The sequence below is a fragment of the Podarcis tiliguerta genome, assembly GCF_965153285.1.
Source record: "Podarcis tiliguerta genome assembly, chromosome: 16".
NCBI lineage: Eukaryota > Metazoa > Chordata > Lepidosauria > Squamata > Lacertidae > Podarcis > Podarcis tiliguerta.
The window spans coordinates 5886676-5902040 of NC_139549.1; the positions used below are offsets into that span (position 1 = coordinate 5886676).

At 45.4% G+C, this 15365-nt stretch overlaps 1 long non-coding RNA gene across 1 annotated transcript; it reads left to right on the forward strand.

Moving 5' to 3' along the window:
- The first annotated feature begins 10869 nt into the window (after positions 1 to 10869).
- Positions 10870 to 14283, forward strand: LOC310665937. Its single transcript, XR_014505726.1, has 2 exons — positions 10870 to 10990; positions 13647 to 14283. It is a non-coding gene; the product is annotated as an uncharacterized lncRNA (long non-coding RNA).
- Positions 14284 to 15365: the final 1082 nt, after the last annotated feature.

A 15365-nucleotide genomic window follows, 5' to 3' on the forward strand; every position in this document is an offset into this window, starting at 1 on the left:
TCGGTTTTTGAACATTTCGGAAGCCGAATGTTTTTCCAGAATGGATTATGTTCCAAAACCAAGGTACCACTGTACTGCTTTCAACAATGGAGGCAGAGCATAGCCACCTTACCTGGTAGCTTGTTGTTGTTGCTTAGTTGTTTAGTTGTGTCCGACTCTTCGTGACCCCATGGACCAGAGCACACCAGGCACTCCTGTCTTCCACTGCCTCCCACAGTTTGGTCAAATTCATGCTGGTAGCTTCAAGAACACTGTCCAACCATCTCGTCCTCTATCATCCCCTTCTCCTTGTGCCCTCAATCTTTCCCAGCATCAGGGTCCAGGGAGTCTTCTCTTCTCATGAGGTGGCCAAAGTATTGGAGTCTCAGCTTCAGGATCTGTCCTTCCAGTGAGAACTCTGGGCTGATTTCCTTAAGAATGGACAGGTTTGATCTTCTTGCAGTCCATGGGACTCTCAAGAGTCTCCTCCAGCACCATGATTCAAAAGCATCAATTCTTTGGCGAACAGCCTTCTTTACTGTCCAGCTCTCACTTCCATACATCACTAGTGGGAAAACCATAGCTTTAACTATATGGAACTGATAGCCTTATTCTCCTTAAATTTGTGAAATCCTCTTTTAAAGCTATTCAAGTTGGTGCCTATCACTGAATCATGTGGGAATGAGTTCCATGGTTTTATGATAAGCTGCATTAAGAAGTACTTTCTTTTACCTGTATCAAATCTTCCAACATCTTCTTCAGCTTCAACAATCTTCTTCAGCTTCATAGTGCCCCCACCATCCCTGGAAATTTTGTTTATTTATTTGCTACATTTATGTTGCACCCTACCTCCCAAAGGAGCCCAGGGTGGCAAACAGCAAATGATTAAACAATATGAACTTCTTCAAAACAATCGCACATTCTTTGGAACCTGAACACCTGTGGCTTCCGATTGGCTGTGGAAGCTTCCTGCAGTCAATCGGAAGCTGCACCTTGGTTCCCAAACATTTCAGAAGTCAAACAGACTTCTGGAACGGATTCCGTTCAGCTTCCAATGTACCACTGTATTTGCATTGTATATGCAATATAACACTGTGACACCAGATGGCGCTGTGGAGTCCCACGTTTCCCTACTGGATTTCCCTGTATAAGTTTATGATGTGTTTAACTGAAACACTTTGATGTGTCTAGATCCAAACTGGGAAACATTTCAAATTCAAAGCATTTTGGGCAGAGGGTCTTCAGTATTTGCCAAAAAGAGAACAGAGTCAGTGCCTGTCGAATATTCTGGGGAAGGCATTCCAATCGGTCAGTGCCACGATACTTGAGGTCTGATTCCTACTTGTGCAAAACAGACCTCCTAATAAGATGGTGTTACAAGGTGTATGTCTGGACCCACAAATGTCTACAGACCCAGCATGCACTACTGAAAGCCATGGAACCTTTTGCATGGAGTCTGCGAGCATTAAACATGTATGTGCATACCTCTAAAGCTTTTGCCTGAGAAAGACACAAGATCTATCCACCCAGGAAGAATGGCAGATGAAGCTGATGGACTATATGGAAATGGCGGAAATGACTGGCAGAATCCGAGACCAGGGAGAAGAGTCGATGGAAGAAGATTGGAAAAAATTTAAAGTATATTTACAGAAATATTGTAAAATTAATGAATGTTAGAAGAATACTGGAATGAAGTTATATGGTTTTAGCAGAAATGCTATAAAGAATTAAGCAAAAACTGATTGTTAATGGGCTAAAGTGGAAAATTTAAAGTTAGATTGTGTTAAGATAAATTATAGAACAAAAATTGAGAAAGAGGGAAAGGATTTGCTGAATTAGCTAATTTGAACTAGAATACAAAAAAGGGAGGTGTGAGGAAGTCGAGGAAACAAGTAAATGAAAGATAAAGATATGGAATTTGGATGTGTTTTTAAATGTTTTTATTTTTTCTTGTTGTTTTGATGTACTGTTTTTTCTTTCTATTTTTGATGTATTATTTGTTTAAAAAAATTTCATTGTTTTTTTTTTCTCTCATACTTTCTTTCTGTAACTATAAAACTTTTAATAAATATTATTATTAAAAAAAGAGAAAGAACTTGCATGGCAAGTTCCCGCCTCCCCCCAATTGAAATAAAGACACGTGACACCATTGTATTAGGTTAATGGGCTAAAATTGGCCACAACTTTATTGGTTACAGGTGATGAGCGGTATTGGCTTAGGCATTGGTCCTATCAGACTATCTGGCTTCAGCCTGCTTGCATGAAGACTGGGAAGGGTTAACACCAGCAGGGGGAGCCCTGCTGATGCACATCAACTAGGTAGTCCCCCAGGGTCACCGCTCAGGGGCGCGCTTCAGGCCCTGACCTCCATAGGCTTCGGATGAGGCCACGCCCTCCGGAATCCTTTACCGGACTACCCTTCAGAATATGGGGGAGTTGATGGCTCTCCTCCCCCAACACATCTGCATAACAATACCCCTACCAATGCCTAACCTCGCGCGGGGGCTGGAAACCAGCCTCTGCATGCGTGTTGGGGGCGTGAAGCCCACAGCAGCACCTCCTCCTGATGTCGGAAGTAGCTTTGTCACACCAGGAGATCTAAGAACGGCTAAGGGAGCTGGGCATGTTTAGCCTGGAGAAGAGGAGCTTAAGGGGTGATATGATAGCCATGTTCAAATATATAAAAGGATGTCACATAGAGGAGGGAGAAAGGTTGTTTTCTGCTGCTCCAGAGAAGCGGACACGGAGCAATGGATCCAAACTACAAGAAAGAAGATTCCACCTAGACATTAGGAAGAACTTCCTGACAGTAAGAGCTGTTCGACAGTGGAATTTGCTGCCAAGGAGTGTGGTGGAGTCTCTTTCTTTGGAGGTCTTTAAGCAGAGGCTTGACAACCATATGTCAGGAGTGCTCTGATGGTGTTTCCTGCTTGGCAGGGGGTTGGACTCGATGGCCCTTGTGGTCTCTTCCAACTCTATGATTCTAAAAAGATTGGTTTATTACATGGAAAAGAGAGACACTTTGTGGGACATGACTTAGACACCGAGGTTACGAAGATGCAGGCAGCAAATCAGCTTTCAGTACATACACCCTTTAATCCTAGAGAGTAAAAAGAGACCCTAACAACCTGAAAGCTTAGAGAGTGGACGTAGCAATGTGCCACAGAACTCTCACTCAAAGAAGGACAAGCAGAGTGTAATGACCAGGATTTGAGCTCCGTGCCTTCTCAGCCAGTGGCAGAGGAAGCCTCTCGGATACCTGGGGCGAATTGCCCATAGGGGCTGGGAGAATCACCCATAGGGACAGGACGTGTGGCACCCATAGGGACGGGGCACGCCACAGGGCCTCAGCCGCCCTACAGCTGGGGGGGGGGGGGGAGGCAGTGGGTGGACAGCGTGGAGCCTGTGGGCTCTGGAGACGTGTGGCTCAGGCACGTTGCAGGCCCCGCAATGAGTGCCGCCCGCCATTTTGTCACTCCTCTCAGTGGGGACACCCGGGGAGGCTGCACCTAACAGCCCCCCTTGCTACACCCCTGGATCCTCTTCTTATGCAATCATGTTCTTCACATCTATTGAGAAGAAAAGGGGCTTCCTTAGGGGAACTGTAAAGGGCTTTATACATCTCCCACATGCTAATCACTCGATGTCACAATGAAACCAGGTGATCCAAAAGAAAGCAAACCGAAATCCTTCGTGGGAGCAACTTGAGCCAGGTCTTTAGAAGATCTTTTCCTTCTCTGACTTCCATGCAATACTTGCACTTGCAGCAAGCCCCAGAGCCAGTCTCCACCTGTCCCACACCTGACATGGAGGTGTGGGGAGGTGAGTCTAGTGTGGCAACTGGGAATATGGCAATTGGAATCCCTTTTTTAAATTGCATTTTTGAAACAGAAATAGAAAAGAAAAAACACACATCCCACATCCCCTTCCCTCCACCCCGCAGTTGCACAACTTTCATATGAATCTAAACTTACAACGAAATACCTGGTAACCTCCCTTCCACCCATTTCCTGTTTTCCCCCCCCTTTTTCTTTTAAATCACGTATTCCAAATTTTTAATCTTCAAATTTCTTAAAATTCTATTAATGTCTATTCTGCTGGATTTACTGAAGACCCGCTAGGTTATTTACTTGTTTATACTGGTTCTTAAAAATTTCAATAAACATTTACCAATCCTTATATTCTTTATCACCCTTTTCTCTTATCCTATTCATTATACCTGTCAATTCAGCATATTAAGCATTTTAAACTGCCACTATTCCTTGGCGGGTACCGTACTCATTCTCCACCTTTGTGCCAATAAGATCCTAGCCGCAATGGTGGCATATAATAATAAATTATTTTGTTTTGGGGGGACTTCTGTTGTTACCCTTCCCAAAAGAATTGCCAATTGGAATCCATTTGTTTGGGCTTCCGAGTTCCATGAAAATGTATATTTTGGGCAATTAACATATTAACATCAGAGTGCAAGTAGATAAATAGGTACTGCTCTGACAGGAAGGTAAACGGTGTTTCTGTGCGCTGCTCTGGTTCGCCAGAAGTGGCTTAGCCATGCTGGTCACATGACCCAGAAACTGTGCGCCGGCTCCCTCGGCCAATAAAGCGAGACGAGCACCGCAAGCCCAGAGTCGGTCACGACTGGACCTAATGGTCAGGGGTCCCTTTACCTTTACCTTACAGGGAAGGCACCTAGTGGCATAACATGGGGGCTGGGAGGGGCGTCTCCCCAGGTGCATTTTCTGGTGGTGGCACGACCAGGCCCCCCACAACAGGCTCCCATCAGAGCCTGGCTCCAGAGCTGCCGAGGCAGCTTCCTTCCATGCAGCTCCACTTCTGGGTCACGTCTGGCCCAGGGGCAAAGCAGAGAGTTGGAGGCAGAGAGCTGCTGCCCCTCTCCTGGGCTAGGCTGGGCCACATGCAGCTCCAGCTCCAGCTCCAGCCCCTCCAGCTCCTAGTTCAAGCCAGATGGGGGAGGAGAGGCTGTGTGTGAGAGAGAATGTGAAGTGAGCCGCAGACTGCTCCCTCTGCCCCCGCCCCCCTTGGGGACATGTCCCGCCCCCCTGTCCCCAGGTGGTTTTCGACATGTTCCGCCACTGAAGGCACCTACCCAATTCCTCCCTCCCTCCCTCCCTTCCTCTCTCTCTCTCTCTGTGTGTGTGTGTGTGTTTACATGAATATAGGTGAAAGGTGGACCTGGCAATAAAATCACACCCAGATCTTCTGCGATCAAAACACCACCCACAAGCTATGTGCAAAGAAAATTCATCCAGGAGCCCATGGGCAGGGCACGAAGGAAAAAGAGTTCTCACCTTCACTTATAAGAACACAAGAAGAGGTTTTATGGATCAGGCCAATGGCTCACCTAGTCCAGTATCTTCAGCTAGCAAATGAATCCATTGGCTCAAAACACCTCCCAAAAGCTAGGACAAAGAAGCTGAGTCTTGTGGCAGCTTCAAGACAAAACCACCTACCGCTTCCTCCTCTGAACTCCTGAACTCCACCCTCCAGCTCTGAAGCTCCCCCTGCCTCTCACTCTTGTCTCCTGACCAGCACAGTTCCCCACAAAACACAGGACTCCTCTCCTGGGTCAGATTCCATCTCCCCTTCCATGGTGCACACTTCTCAGAGTCCTGCCAGTCCCTGACACTAGTTATGTCAAAGCCTTGGTCCATCAGCCTCAGTTTTGTCTATCCTGATTGGCAGTGGATCTCCAGTGGTTCAGAGAGCATCTCCCTGATCTACTTGGAGGTGCCAGAAGGTGCCAGGTGTTCTAGCACTGAACTACATTCCTTCTCCTTGGCTGACATTCAACAGGCTTGTCACCATATCATGTTCTTGTGACTACTGGATGTGTCTTATGGCTGGAAGCCTCACCTGAACCTTACATTGCATAACCAATGGTCGCTCAAGTTGGGTGCCTCACCAAGGGTTCTGCTGATGAATTGACACCTAAACCATCAGGACTTTTATAAGTAATGTTTGAAGTTGATAGTATCCTGCAGAGACGTGTGTGGGCATGATAATTGCTTAGGATGTGACTACTCTTCTCGTAATCGGCAGGAGGTGGTGGATTTGAGATAGGAAAATAATCTGGGTGGAATATACAGGTCAACCATGGGATAGCTTCATTCATACGCTGCATTCAGTAGGTCTTCCTCCCTTGCTTAGTGAATCAAACCCATCCAGTGCTTTGATTTGTTTCAGTTCATTTTCCATGGTAATCTTCAGGAAAGTGGTGGAAATCATCTAGGAAGCTGGGCTAGGAGAAATCAGGGCATTCCCCTAACCAATTCTCAAATTCCCCATCATATGGAATCAGAACAATCGAAGAGTTAATCTGGATCAGACCAATACCCTGCCTAGTTCAGTATCATGTTCTGACCCCCCCCCCCTCTGCAAAGGAGAGATGATTCCCCCTTTTCAGAATTCCCTCAAGGAAGGCCACCAGGTGGAGATGGGTTAATCAGCTAAATCCCTTCTATTTCAGTCTTGCTGATATAATTTTGTCCATCCCATCCTGTTTTGTGCAAAAAGTTATGGTGGGCCTCCAGAGGTTCTTCAACTAACTGCCTTTCCCATCAGCCCACACCCAGTATAGGAAACAGTCAGAAATGATGAGATTTGTAGTCCATCAATATTTTGAAGATTCCAAGTTTTCTGCCTGTGTCCTAGCTACTTGTCTCAACAGATTGGGGATCACATATTAAATGCGCAGAGATGGGTGTGAAGGAATTGGGTGCCCATGGCCATCCATATGTTGTTAAACTCCAACTGCAATGAGTCCCAGCACAGATGCTCAATGGTCAAGTATGATGGGTACTGTAGTCCAGTAACATCTGGAGGCCATTTGTGCCCTACATCTGCTTAAAATGTGCTGTGACCTGGTGGTTTTGCCTACCTCATAGCAATAATCCCAACTGGTTGGATATTGGGGCAATCCTCTGTTTTGTTCTGGTCCTGCAACTGATCTCCTTCACTGATTTTACTTGACTCTGTTATTATGGCCATCGCATAATCTGCCCCAGGGCAGGTGGTGAAATATAAATACAAACAAGTCATCAACGGATAAGCAAATGTCATTCAAAGGGTGAGTCATCTGCCTGCTACAACAAGTGCATATTTTAAGGAAATATTAAAATGCTGATGACTTTGCATTAGGATTAAAAATAAATAAATAAATCACAAACTGGTGTGGAAGCTTAACAATGGAAATATATGAAAGGAAGAGAAACTGGAACTGAGATTGGCCCGGCCCTAGTGAGCACAGATTTAAACCCTGGTATCTCTCCCCCCCCCCCCAAAAAAAAAAAAAAATCATGAGAACCATTTGTTCAGAGTGATGGGAGTTGTAATTCTGTGAAGGGGAAGGTGCACGTCCAATGATTATTTGGCGGAAGCCATGTATTTTAAATGTGCTTTAAATGTACGGTGTGTAGTCAGAAACTTTGACCAACCAGTTGCCTATGGGGAAATCACAAGCAGGAAACGGAATCATAGAACTGTAGAGGTGGGAGGAATATCAAGGATTATCTAGTTCAACCCATTGCAATGCAGGGCAAGTGTTAAATGAGATAAAATTGTGCTTCATTTGAATTTTCAAAATTGAACAGCAATTGAAATTGACCAATTTGTACGCCGCCATCAATAACACATGGAACTCAGCTATGATTTGACATGCATTTTATTGTTGTAAAGACATGAGAAATTAAGCGACGTCATTCGTCAGAGTACACCCAGCTGTTGAATGCAACCTGATGAGATAGAAAGGATTTGAGGTTGAAGGAGATTCAGCATGCATGAATGGCTTGGCTCCATTTTGTTTTCACCATGCCTGATGGTAATGATGGACCAGGCTTGCTGCTTCTCTTTGGACCAAGCGCAGCTCCGATTCCAGTGCTGTTCCTCTGGTGGTGGGTTGGAATCTCTTTCAGCCTTGGGTGGGGGCTCTCTTTGCTGCTGCAGGGCTGGTCCATGTTTCTAAGGCTGTTCCTTGGCTACTGCTGGTGGGTCCATGTTGCAGTCCTTTTTCTGAGTAGACATCTTTGGGCAGATGAAGGTGACCTGAAAAGAAAGCCAGATCCTGAGAAAATGAGGATACAGTGGGGAAAAGCTTCATCAGTGGTCTTGTTTTGCTCAATTCCCAGAATCTCTAGGTAGCACTGGGAATGTTCCTTGCCTGAAACACAGAAGAGCTCTTAAATGGTGGACAATACTGAGCCATAAGATTAGTTCATGTTGTGCTAATAGTATTTGCATCCAACAATGGCATTTCACCTGCTCGGGGTTTGAAGTGGGGGTGCTCAGTCTGCCACCTCAAGGCTCTGCCCACCTCATTCTGCTGCATTAAATAACAAGAATTACAGCAATAACAACTATAGCTTGGGAGGTGAGAGAAAGAGGAACAATAACATGCAAGAAGGAGGAGAATGGAAGGCTCTGCATGCAGAAGGCCCCAGATTGTATCTCTGGAACCTCCAGATAGGGCTTGAAATGACTCCCTGTGTGAAATCTTGGAGAGCCTCTGCCAGAGCTAGATTAGCCAATAGTCAAAGTCAGTATTAGATAGCTTCCCATGTTCCCATAAGGACAGAAGATGATCCCATCTAGTCCAGCACCCTGTCCTCACTGTTGCCATTCAGATGCCTGTGTGAAACCTGCAAGCAGGACCCAAGCGCAACAGCAACCCTCCCACCTGTTTGTTGTTGTTTAGTCGTTTAGTCGTGTCCGACTCTTCGTGACCCCATGGACCAGAGCACGTCAGGCACTCCTGTCTTCTACTGCCTCCCGCAGTTTGGTCAAACTCATGCTGGTAGCCCCGAGAACACTGTCCAGCCATCTCGTCCTCTGTCGTCCCCTTCTCCTTGTGCCCTCCATCTTTCCCAACATCAGGGTCTTTTCCAGGGAGTCTTTTCTTCTCATGAGGTGGCCAAAGTATTGGAGCCTCAGCTTCAGGATCTGTCCTTCCAGTGAGCACTCAGGGCTGTTTTCCTTCAGAATGGAGAGGTTTGATCTTCATGGCCAAAGACAAAGACCCTTCCACCTAGGATTTCCATTAACTATCCACTTATCCAGTCTTATCTTCCATGAATTTCTTTGATCCTCTTCATCCTAAATCTTTTAAAAAATAATCTCAGCAGGTGCCTTTACATATACCTGAAATACAGAGCTGAAAAGGAGGAATCAGAAAATTCGTGAAAGAGTGGAGGTGAAACACGAGTCCCAAGGAAAAAGGGGAAGCAGTTCCTACAAAATGTCCCCATGGAACTGAACATTATACCTAGTATAAGTCCATCTACCTCACCCTCCAATAAGATCATGTTCACCCTCTTCCAAACTCAGGGTGGGATGAGCGGCCAAATCTCGAGCAGAATAATCAGGAAACTCAAACATAAAGAGGCTATGTTTTATAGGATTTGCAGGGAAACTCCCACTAGGGATAGTCTGAACTAAATTTGCAATCATGTGGAACCAGATTTTTAAAACCATCTCTTCCACTATTTTAAATTTGGTCGACATGCCTCTTACTTTCTTTTTTTTAAAGTATGTTCTTCTCTTTCACTGAAAGACTGAAAAAAGGGCCCTACCTAGACTGGAGTTGTGCACTTTTTAAAAATAGGTTCATTTTCTGCCCCCCCCTCCATTTTTTCATCTTTACGCCAACTCAATCTGTTCTCCCTGGGGTATTAATGACATTAATGACATTGTTTAACCTGGAGGTAGGCTGTATGAATTGTGTATTGATTTGTAATGATTTGTTGGGTCTCTGGACTGTAATAAAGATTGATTGATTGATTGATTGATTGACATTCATTAAGGACAGTTACATGCCCCCTGTATTGATGGGATCCATCTGTCCTGAGAGACAATTTAGTGCACCTCTGAGGGTCGAACCACTAGGAAATCACAGCGCATGTTGTGGCTGCAGAGACCACTGATTCACAACTGCTGCCTCCCATGTGGTTTTTGCTGCTGTGGCAGCACTAAAGAGTCATCTCTGGGGCACATGCCTGGGCCATATGCATGGAGTTCCTGGGCTGCCCAGATGATAAGAACCCCCTCTCTGCCTTGCTGATGTGATCCAAAGGGGAAAAAAGAGAAATACATGTGGCTCCTGTTTGGCTGCAGGACTTGCTGGAAAGAGGCAAGGAAGACACTGTCTAACCTTCTTAAGGACTCCACTCTGTATTTGTGTAGGTTTTCTTCTCCTGATGATAACCCGTAAGGTAGCAGGAATGGCTTTTTCCTCAGGGTTTACTCCTGAGGCCTTTCTCACAAATGAGCATAACCGTAAGGCAGCAGAGTAATATAAAAATATCTGAGCAACTGGTAAATGGTAAATAAACTAGTAAATGGCAAATGATTACCATTGGACAACAGCCCCAAAGACTCAATGCCCATTCAGTGCACTGAACACTGTGATAGATGTACCAATGGTCTGACTCTGTAGCAAACATCCTCCTGCGTAAACCAGCTTTTTATTCAAGAACACCAGAACTGAAATCTTATTTGATTTTTAGGCAAAGGACCATAGCTTTCTGGCAGACCTGTCATATAAAGGTGGCTCAGTGGCAGAGCATCAACTCTGCATGCACAGGTAAAATCTGCAGCATCTGTCTGAAAAACTGCAGACTGATTGGCGTAAGAGAATTCGTTATGTTCTATACTGGGACCAAGGCCCAATGGCAGAGCATCTTCCTTTCCTGCCAAAGATTCTAGGTTCAAACAACAACTCATCCTGACAGAAGGAACCCACAGTCACAGGTGAATAACATACTCGAGTGTAACGGAAGATAGGAATCTGATGTAGGGATGAGTCAAAACTCATTAATGCAAGATGGTGGGGAGTTAAGGAAATCTGAGGTCAAGGGTGCGTCAAAAGCTCTTTCAGAATGCCACTGGTTTCTGAGATGGAATGCCTGGAGATGGTATAAAAAGCTCTTTTGTTCCAAGGGATCCTCATTCGCTCGACAACACTTGACTTGACAACAACGTCTTCTCAGTGATTGACCGGGTAAGTGTGAGGACCTCATTTTTTTTCTGTACTGTCAATGGATCTGTCATTCTTCAAGGGAGCCTTCTGCCAAATCTAATTGAGTAGGACCAATCGCTTTGCAGATTTGCAACCAGGGATAGCTCAGTTGGTAGAGTATGAGACTCCTAATCTCAGGGTTATGGGTTCAAGCCCCATGTTGGGCGGAAAGATTCCTGCATTGCAGGGGGTTGGACTAGATGATCCTTGTGGTCCCTTCCAGCTCGACAATCCTATAGGTCAATGACTGCTAGTCATGATGGCTATGTTCTACCTCCACCGGTGGGGGCTGTTTGACTCTGAATACCAGTTACTGGGAAGCAAAAGTGGGGAGAGGTGCCATTGCACCCGGGCCCTGCTTTCAGCCTTCCCATTGAGGCATCTGGTTGGCCACTATGAGAACAGGATGCAGGACAAGATAGGCCACCTTTGGCACAATGCAGCAGGCTCTCCTGACATTCTTATAGGATCAGGCAAATTCACGGAGAATGAGGGTATCAATGGCTGTGGTGGCTATGTCTGGAGCATTGCACCTCTGAGCATCAGTTACTGGAAATTATAAGTGCTGCTGCTATGCTCAGGAGAAGCTTATGGGCTTCCCATTGAGGTGTCTGGTTGGCCACTAGGAGAACAGGATGTTGGCCCAGATGAGTATTTGTCAGAATCCCGTAGGCTCTTTTGTCTTGTCTTGTTTTCATGAAAATATTTTACCAAATCAAATTCAAGATGCTTGTGATAACTTAGAAACTCATTAACAACTTTAGGACTTAGATACTTGGGCTCCCAACTTTCATCATCCACAGCCAGCCGGACCAAAGGTGAAGGGAGATGGGCATTGTATTCCACCCTGATGAAATGGCTGCTGTAAAGAATAGTGGTGGGACGAGCTTGATGAAACTTGTCCTTTAGCAAGGAAGGGGAAGAGGCCATGCAGACCCATCTCTCCCCTTTCTAGAACCTGAAGGAATTCCTAGTGATGTGCTGAACCTCTGAATGGCCTTTATCTTGATTAGATTGTTAAGTTCAACCCTTCCCAGAGGATCCAGGGATTGAACCTGGGACCTTCCGCATGCAAAGCCAATGCTCTACTTCTGAGCCACAGTCCTCCTCCATAGAAAGGAACATACAAAGTTGCCTTGTATGGAACCAAACCATAGGCTACAGATTGTTCAGTGTTGTCTACCTTGACTGATAGTGGCTCTGCAGACCCAGCCCTGTCTGATTGAACCTGTGGCCTTCTTCTGCATGCAAAGCAATTGTGCTACCCACAGAGCTATGGGGCCATTCCCCCTCTTAGTCAAACTGTTGATCCTTCTCACCTACAGTAGCTGTTCCTCATTTGACTAGTCATGGTTGTCTAGGAGTTTGTATCAGTGGCAAATCTATGATGGAGATGCTAATTACTGAACTGAGCGAGGCTTTGATATACAAAGCATATATTTTACTGCTGAGTATTGGGATTTTTCTTTTGACATAGCATTTGTGAGAGCTTGACTACTGTCTATAAATGCTATAAAATCAGGATGTAGGTGGAAATTTCTTTTTGTGCCTCGTTAGATTGTCTGGACTTGAGCAGGGACAATGAACCAATCTTGAATTCTGAAAACACAATTTAAAACTGTCAAATGTCCTAAAAGCAATGTTGACTTGGGAACAAAGCATCTCAATTCAGAGGCATCTGTGTTGTAGGGAAAGATTTCTCTGGGGCACCCTCTAAACCCAAAGGTGCAAGGATAAATATCGTATGAGGATGGATTGCAAAGGTTGCTGATGTTGCATGTCCACCACTGGTGGGAAATAATTTCCTTGGGAAATATTCTAGTATATTTAAAGAACATGCCTCAACCAATCAGGGATCATATATGAAACACACATACAGAGGTGTAAAATAAAGAAGGGGGACCGAGTAGCCCTCCAGATGTTGTTGGTCCCTGATTCCCATCACTCCTAGCCTGCATGACTGATAATCAAAGAATGCTGGGGGCTGGAGTCCAAAAACAACTGGGGGGCCTCAGGTTTCCCATTGATGATCAATAGGGTTGCCAAACCTCCAGGTCTAACCTAACATCTCCTTTCAAATGCCTGGCAGAGGCTTGAATCTCCAGGTGTTTAAGAATACCAATAATAATAAAAGTAATAATTCGTTAAGAAGACTGTGCATGCAACTCACAAGCTTCATCCCAACAAAGCTGGCTGCAAATGACAGCTTAGATACTTGGGGAGGGCCTGCCCTGCTTGCTTCTCTCTTTCAACTAACCTCAGTCTCCAGGACCCATAACATCACAAGGAACCACCCCAGGGTCTCAGGTTTGGGCTCTAATATGTCTTGGTTTGGGATGTGGCAAACCCTACTGGTCTAGGAAATGATGTTTATCAAAGGTAGGGAACCTCTGGACCCCCAGATGTTATTGGACTCTCATGTCTATCATCACCAAACAGCATGGCTAATGGAAGAAGAAAAACGAGAGTTCTAGTCCAACAACATCTGGAGGGATCACATACCTGCTTTACAGAATACCCCAAAAGCTGCTCCCTTGGAGAAACTGGATCAAAAAATGACGTTGGACATTCTCTCTCTCTCTCTCTCTCTCTCTCTCTCTCTCTCTCTCTCTCTCTCTCTCTCTTTCTCTCCCTCCAGAAGTTATCAAAGCCATAGCAAAGATGAGCCAACAACGACTACAACAGGGAGGAGGTGGCTGTTGCTGTGGTGGCAACCGTGGAGGCGGTTGCTGTTGTGGTGGCCGTGGAAGAGGAGGAGGAGGAGGAGGAGGAGGCTGTGGCTGCTGTGGTGGCCGTGGAGGCGGTTGCTGTTGTTGTGGGGGCAGAGGTGGTGGTGGATCATCTCAACAAAGCCAGAGGAGTGGAGGATGCTGCCGTAGTGGTGGTAGTGGTGGTGGTGGTGGAGGTGGTGGAGGTGGTGGAGGATGTTGTGGTGGCCGTGGAGGTGGATCTTCTCAAGGTGGAAGCAGCAGTGGCAGAGGATGCTGCGGTGGTGGAAGCAGCGGTGGAAGCAGCAGCGGAAGCAGCGGCGGATGTTGCGGTAGTGGCAGTGGTGGTGGAAGTTCTCAGCAGAAGATGAAGTAGATGCCTCCAAAAAGACCTGAAATCCCAACCCACAATCACCACCACCTCTTGAAGATATCTTCTTGCAAAGCAAACAGTTGCTCTCTTTTCCAGATGATGAGCCAGACCTTCCTCTGGCATGGGAAACATCAGTCTTTCATTTTCCTGCTATGACTACCTCTTTAAAGGCATTAAAAACTTCTTTCCTGCAAGCCTTTCAGTGTCATGGTGTTCTTTTCCTATCTTCACTTCTCCATACACACATAATGTTCCTACTCTTCACCCACATTGTCCTCTCTGCTCCCAAGCTCTGCAAGTAGTCCTTACACAGAACTTATGGGAGATGCTTGGGATTGAACCTGAGACCTTCTTCATAAAGAAGGTTCTCTGCCACTGATTTAGGAGTCCTCCCAAAATAGGAAGCTGCCTAGATAATCTTGCCCAGTATAGTCTACTGTGACTGGCTGCATCTCTCCACGGCCCCCAATAGAGGAAGATATTCCCCATCCTTTCCCATGTGTTCTTTTTTCAAATGGAGATCCTTTTGGCTAAACTTGCGACCCTCCTTCCATTATTGAGCTAGAATGATGGACCTACGGTCTCAGTATAAAGGAGCTTCCTATTTTCTTCTTCCATGGTGGAATATGCAGGTGGCTTTTAAGAAAACTTGATTTAAATTTGATCTCTTCAGTGAATAGTTCACTGTGTACCTACTATTTTACATCTGTTCTTATTTCAGGCAAAGATAGAGGTGTTCTTTTGAATCTCCTCCCAGCTTCCACCTTTTCCAAAAAACCCAGATGAGTCATCTTGTCTAATTCCTTGCCAATCAGACTCAACCTGATTACCACCTGAGAAGAGAAGTTAGAAAGGCTGATTAGGAAAATATATAGATGAATGTCTAGTGCTCTCCTTTGGGTTGTAAATCATAGTCGTCTTTGGTGCCCCAGTGGATTCTCCCTCCAATAAAATATATGAGGGGGTTGGGCTTCCAAAAAATGATGGACATTACCATTCAAATGGTGTGTGTGCACCGTGTCTATTTCAGGATAATTATGTTAAGACATGGAAGGAGATAAAAAAAGAATTTGGAGATTTGGAACACATTAAACATCTCCTTTTGGGGAAGAATTTCCACGATAAAGATGAACGTGTTTCCAAGAATGATCTTTTCGTTCCTATCAATTCCAGTGATCATGTGTGCAAGGTGTTTCAGAGATTGGCAGAGGGATATCTCAATATTTATTTGGCTGGGGGAGGACCCAGGATTAAGCACCAACTATTAAGTGACGTT